General features: G+C 40.6%; 1 pseudogene; it reads left to right on the forward strand.

Annotated features, from left to right (window-relative positions):
- Positions 1-1847: 1847 nt before the first annotated feature.
- LOC115235523 lies at positions 1848-2742 on the forward strand (annotated as a pseudogene).
- Positions 2743-6814: the final 4072 nt, after the last annotated feature.

Raw genomic sequence — 6814 nt, forward strand, 5'->3', positions numbered from 1 at the left:
AATGTGACATTGTGTAATAGATTATCTTCTTATAATTAGACATTAAATGACACAAAGAATTTAATTAGCAAATTATTTTTTACAAAAAAAATCATATATATATATATAATGATATTACTTGATATCATATTTTTCTACTGTATCACTAAGTCTTTTCCTGAACAAAAGAGTCTTTCACTTCTTGATTAAATCGTCAGAATATCGAGCCGATAGTCGGAGGGGTCTACGGGCGTTAACGGACAAATACATAACATCTCTTTTTCGGAATTCTTCGTTACAAGGGAGAGGCAGCGGGAAAAAGTTTTCTGCTTTTCCCAGGGCCCAGGGGCTTCCGGTTAACGCGAACGGAAGTGGCTCGAGTACGGTTTAGGCAGAGAAGATAGGACCTCGTGTTGCCTATCTTGCGGGTCATGAATAAAAACACAATGGATTCGCCGCTCGGGCAAGTGTTTCCGAATGGAACTGCGCAAGTAATTAAAAGTTCACACCATTACCGCGTGGCTAATGATGCCAAGATTGTATTATTAAGCTGGCTCACACCGTCGTTCTCCTCGCGCAACCCCTCGCGACTCACCCCCTGGCGCAACCTCACCCCCGTTTGATTCGAGATCTCTCGTTGCTCCCGCGCAAGTTAAAAATTCATTCGCTACTTTTTTACAGCGGTAGTAACTCAGTAGATACGCGAGATCAGATACGGATAAGCTTTTCAATTAGCGAGTTCCGTCACTTTGTGCTGAATGTAAAAAACCAAGTATTATGTAAAATCAAGTGTTTGTGATAGAACGCGGATTGTACCTTTTATTGATCGAATAAATCAAATATAAATTTTAGATTAACGATTCTTTAATTCAAGTTACTTTTGTCCGCGCAATTAGTAGAAAAAGATACACAGGCGGTGCAGGTAGTTACAGGTCTTTGTTGATCAGTCGAATTATTTAATAAATGTTATCGAAGATAAAATATTAACACATCTGTGTAAATGGTGGAAAGAGAATCCCATTAGTATTAAGAATAAACTCATCATTCTCGTCGAAGGCTGCGTAGACGGATATTGATAAATTAAAATTTAATTAAACTTTAAGAACTCGGATAAAAAGACGAGCCATCCGTCGTGCAAGTCTTTCTCTCTTTCTCTCTCTCTCTCTCTCTCTCTCTCTCTCTCTCTCTCTCTCTTTTCGAGCAACTTTCTCGCGCGGCCGAAGATTATGAAAATTAGTTATCCGACGAGACGAGCGACGAAAATGACGCCTTACGTTAAAAGCGGTAGCGACGGGAACGGCGTTTGCCGACATTGACGATGAAAACGAGGCGAATGTCCGGCGTTGCGAAACTGTGCTGTACTTAAAAAAGGGAGGATTCGCGTTTAGCCGAGATGGGGGAGGAGAGGGAGGGAGGTAGCTGAGCCGTTTCTTAAAACAGCAAATTATTTTCCCAATTTACGCGAGGACGCTCACGCGAAAAGACGCGAGGTACGGGACGAACGGAGGAAAGTTACCAAGGGGGTTGAAGGGCTGGGAGAGGATAGAACGCTGAAGGATAACGAACGAAGGCGCGCTCTTCTCGCTAGGCATTTCGCGGTAAGAGGGCCGATTATAACGAGTGCATTAAAACTCGCAAGTCCGGATCCATCGTCGTCGTCGGTCCCCGTCATCAACTTTTAATAGAATCTTTTTCCCGCTTCTCGCGGACAATTGAACTGCAATGGCGGCCCGGGACGGAGGAAGAGGAAAGGGACAAAGAGGAAAGAAAGAAGGGGCAGGGGGAGAATGAAAAAAAAGGGATGGATCGCGAGCAAGAAATATATATATATATATATATATATCTTATGTATACTATAATTGAGACACATGTTAGTATTACCAATTCTATATCAACATTTATTTTGATTTTTTGGGCATCCCGAAGTTTATATTTTAATTTTACCAGGATTCGGATTAATTTCCCATATTATTATAAATGAAAGAGGTAAAAAAGAAACTTTCGGAGCTTTAGGAATAATTTATGCTCTAATAGCAATTGGATTTTTAGGATTTGTTGTTTGAGCTCATCATATATTTACAATTGGTTTAGATGTTGATACACGAGCATATTTTACCTCTGCAACTATAATTATTGCTATCCCTACTGGAATTAAAATTTTTAGATGAATTACAACTTTACATGGAACAAAAATTAATAATAATTCATCCCTTTGATGATCTATATAATTTATTTTTTTATTTACTATCGGAGGATTAACTGGTGTAATACTTTCTAATTCATCAATTGATATTATTCTTCATGATACATATTATGTTGTAGCTCATTTTCATTACGTTTTATCTATAGGAGCCGTTTTTGCAATTATTGCAAGTTTTATTCATTGATTTCCTTTAATAACTGGATTCTCACTAAATAACTTTATACTAAATATTCAATTTATTTCTATATTTATTGGAGTAAATCTTACATTTTTCCCTCAACACTTTTTAGGACTTAGAGGAATACCTCGACGTTACTCTGAATATCCAGATTCTTATCTTTCATGAAATATTATTTCTTCAATTGGATCCTTTATTTCTATTACTAGACTAATTTTTTTAATATTTTTAATCTGAGAAGCACTATCATCTAAACGAATAATTATAAATTTATTTTTTTTAAATTCTTCTTTAGAATGATTAAATTCTTATCCTCCATTTAATCACAGATATAATGAAATTCCTTCAATTTAATTTTAAATTAATTTTATATCTATAAATTTTTAATATGGCAGATTAGTGCAATGGATTTAAACCCCATAAATAAAGTTACATCACACACTTTTATTAAAAATTAATACATGATTATTAACATTACAAAATTCAAATTCACCTACATATGATATAATAATTTTTTTCCATGATTTTACCATAATAATTTTAACTTTTATTACTTTATTAATTCTTTTTATTTTATCTAGCCTAATTAATAACAAATTTATTAATCGTTAACTCGTGCGCTTGCTTTTCCGCGCGAGAGCGAGAGACAGATTATTATTATGCGATTGTTATTATGCACAAAAAACGGCCATTGTTTGTCGGGAGAAGGCGTTTAGAAAAGATTCGCCGTAATGGGCGTCCATCGATGAAAGATGAGATTCCCGTGCGCCTCTCGAGTCATGTAATTGAATGAATTGTGGACAAGCCTCGCATTGTGATACGGCGGTGCCATTGTCCGCGACGGAAAAGTCGAGGCGAAATCGAATAACGATGTCGAGGCATCGTGATTTTTCGGTAACGGTCTTTTTAACGTAATTGTCCGATTTCGACGAGGAAAGGCCGATATACCTTTCGTTAGCTCTCTTCGCAAATAAGTTTTCTCATTGAATGCGTCGATCTCTCCGCTTAACTTTCGCGAACGCCCGATCGACGAGAATAAAAGTTTCCATTCCAAAGTTGAAGCTACTTCGGCACTGTAACTTGTACAATGGCCCAAGTTTATTTTGGTAATTATAATTAAACATTCATTCAGCTTATTTAATTCGTTCCCTACAAGTTATCTCTATAATACTGTGATTGCAAACACGGCTGTACTTTTGTATTGATTTTGCTGCGATCGCAGATATCAACTCTTTTCTTTCCAAGATAGATGTTGAATCGGTACTGTTAACGTTACAGTGGACGATAATGAAGATTCTTCTAATCTCGTGGAAAATTGATTGCAATCATAGTGGAAAGAATGAAAGGATTTTAATGCACGTCAGATAATCCAATCGTAAAACCACGGACAAACTTCGCAATTTATAATTTCAAGAATAATTAGGTGTTCCGACTGATGCTTATTACAGTGTAACCAGAAAGAGGGTCGTCGTAAGGCTCGATCCTTTCGAAAGATACTTATTAACGAAAACCGATCTTTTTTCGGGAGCAACCCGCGTTTGTTGCATTGAAAAGAAGCCGGTCGCGACGATGAAGGGAAACGATATCGAGCCCCCGCGCTATAATCAATGCGAGGTCTTAGCGTCGAAGATCCATTCTAATTTTAACGAGACACTCTCGAACGATCTCATCTGACGAATTACGGAAGTAAGCGTCTCGAAGAAACCAATAACTTCGCGATGGCAAACGACTGCGAAAGACTGCGATAGTATTCTCCGGTTTCTCCTTCTTTCTTCTCTCTCTCTCTTTCACTTTTATTCTCTTTTTCAGTCTTCTCTCTCTCTCTCTCTCTTCCCTTTCATCGCTGCGCGAAGAATCGAACTGCCTCATTACGTTAATTTCCCCGGAGATGCCTGCATTTTTCTGATTCCTTCCGTTTCTCTCATCGCGCGGCTGTTGCTCTACTTTCTCCCGTTCCTCTTCGGCGCGCGATGCGCTGACGAGGATCCGAGGGAGAGATTTTTATATCGGGATGTAGAGAATCGAGAATGAAACCATTTATGGCGGCTCGAAGACCCGTAGGAGGCAAGGGTCGCGGCTGTCTTTACCCGAGGGAACGTTAGAACGAAGAACCGCCGGCGGGGGTTTCGAGAACAGAGATGTGCTCCAGAAGAAATCGAGAAAGAGTCAGGGAAGAGCGACAGCCAGGTTGTGAAAATGAGAGACACGAAACCCCTTAAAATGTCGCAACGACGTGCTATTGCTACGACCGACGTAGACGAGGATTAAAGTTGGTGTGCGAGTTCAATCGATTTCGAATTTTTTTTTTTTCATATATGAAATAAACACGTATAAAGAGAGCTCAAAAAACAATATAAATGATTTTTAAAAATTATAATAATATAATGATTAAATAAGATAGATGACATGATTACAGAATATTAACTCTTTCTGTGACATTAATATTTATTATAATATTTATTTTATATTTTAATTATATATTTAAAAAAAACTTACAATAATAATAATAGATATAATATAAAAATACAGTATACATATTTATCTGTATAGTTAATTAACGCAGAGTAGGAGAGAGAGAGAGAGAAATTTATTCATGTCTCTTGGTATAATTTACTTTAACATTACAAAAAAAATTTTGCGGTTTTAAAAATTTTATTTCTATTATTTAATAGAATTTAACAGAGAGAAAGAAATATAATTTATAGTGGATCCGTACGAGTTCTTTAGGAGATGCGGAAAATTCGCTAGCAAATATCCCAGGATCGCCGAGGGTTCTCTACTCTAGAGTCTGAATAGTGGAGAAATATTCCGGACTCTACCTTACTTCGACGGTTAATTAATGCAGGTTACATTAAGAAGGAAAGAGAAGCGGCGCCGGAGCGAGAGGCGTCCGCCTTCTCCACCCTCCGTTCCGAACTTGCTCTCGGTAAGTCGCTCGTATGCCGGTGCAAGGAACCCTCGGGCCATGTTATTGTGCTCAAACTGTCTAAATGCGGGGGTTAATTGGAAGCTCCCGCGTATAGTTACTCGGCAACCCTTGCGATCCGTTCGGACCACTGCGCGCCGAAGCCGCCGCTCCGCCGTTGCTTGCCGTTGCTGTCGCTGCTTCACCGGGTCGCAGTACCGCGACTTCGTTTTCTTGCCTCGTTGCTCGGGCGTGCAATAGCGTGTACACACTACCGAGCCAACTACGTACACAGTACAGTACCTTAATACCGGCATATTCGAATATCTCCGCTCCCGTAATGCAAGGGAACGACGTTTCCGCTCGGGGATGGAAAAGAAGGGGAAAGGAGGGAGAGGGGAGGGAAACAAGGAGAGACGTCGTTGAGGAGGCAAGTAGGCGTAAGGTCGCCTTAGCTGGGTAAACTAACTGCAACGAAGCGTCGTTTAATAGTTGCGGAAGGAGAGATCGTTGCGAGAAATACTTGTTCGCTAAATAAATGCTCGTCGCGAAAAGAGGATATAACGTCGATTGCCATCTTGTACATCCTCCAATTTCGCCGCTTTATATTTTATATCAAGCACGAAACAGGGGGAGATCGACGCTTTTATAAACAAAAGATATAATGAATAGCAAATTTAGAGAATGGATTGGTAAGAAAAAAACTCCATTCACTAGAATATTTTTCGCAATCTTGAACTCCGATCGATATCTTGGCTCCTCTGCCGATCCGGCTCGTCCTTTAACATCCGCTCTAATCCTTCCGTTCCGCTTTTGTCTTTATCTCGGTTTTATCTTCAAGACCTCGTTTCTTCCTCCGTCTTCGTCTTCCTCGGATCGCAGGCCGGATGCAGCAACGCGATACACTGTCGCGCGCATGCTCTGCAGGTGGAGCGATATCTACGCAATGCGGTTGTAATATCGCAGGACGTTTTGCCGTTGCGAGGATATTATACCCTAAGCTCCGCGGTTCTTCTGATCTCTCCGTCTTTTCTCTCTCTCTCTCTTTGTTTCGTCGTGTCTCTCGGGAAACAAGTCTCGTGCGGGTTCGCCACTTTGTGCGTGGAGAACGATGTGGTTCCTGGTCGAGAAGAGCGCATCCCGGACTGTATGCGTTGTCTCGCGACGCGTGTATTGCGTGTTTGTCGCGCCTCTGTCGTCTACGTCGAGGGCCCCGGGCCCTTGTAAATTCATGCACACGTGCACGCCGTCGTCTCGTATTTTCGCCCTCAAGTACACGCACACGTGCATCCAAGTACAACGACTACGTGAATTCCGGGCTGGAGAGAGAAAGAGAGAGAGAGAGAGAGAGAGGGAATTCGGCGACGAGCCTCGGTAATTTATGAGGGCGACAATTGGTCTGCTGCCTGGGGGATGGTTAAAGCACCGGTAGGACACCGCCGGGACTGCGTGTATATCAGACGACGTAAGGATAACGGCGAGTATGCCATTGTATTTGTCACGGCTAGGAGGTTCGCCTCTCTCCTTTACTGTTGACGCAATGTAAATT

The sequence above is a fragment of the Formica exsecta genome, unplaced genomic scaffold (genome assembly GCF_003651465.1).
Source record: "Formica exsecta isolate Colony F162 unplaced genomic scaffold, ASM365146v1 scaffold11, whole genome shotgun sequence".
Classification (NCBI taxonomy): Eukaryota; Metazoa; Arthropoda; class Insecta; order Hymenoptera; family Formicidae; genus Formica; species Formica exsecta.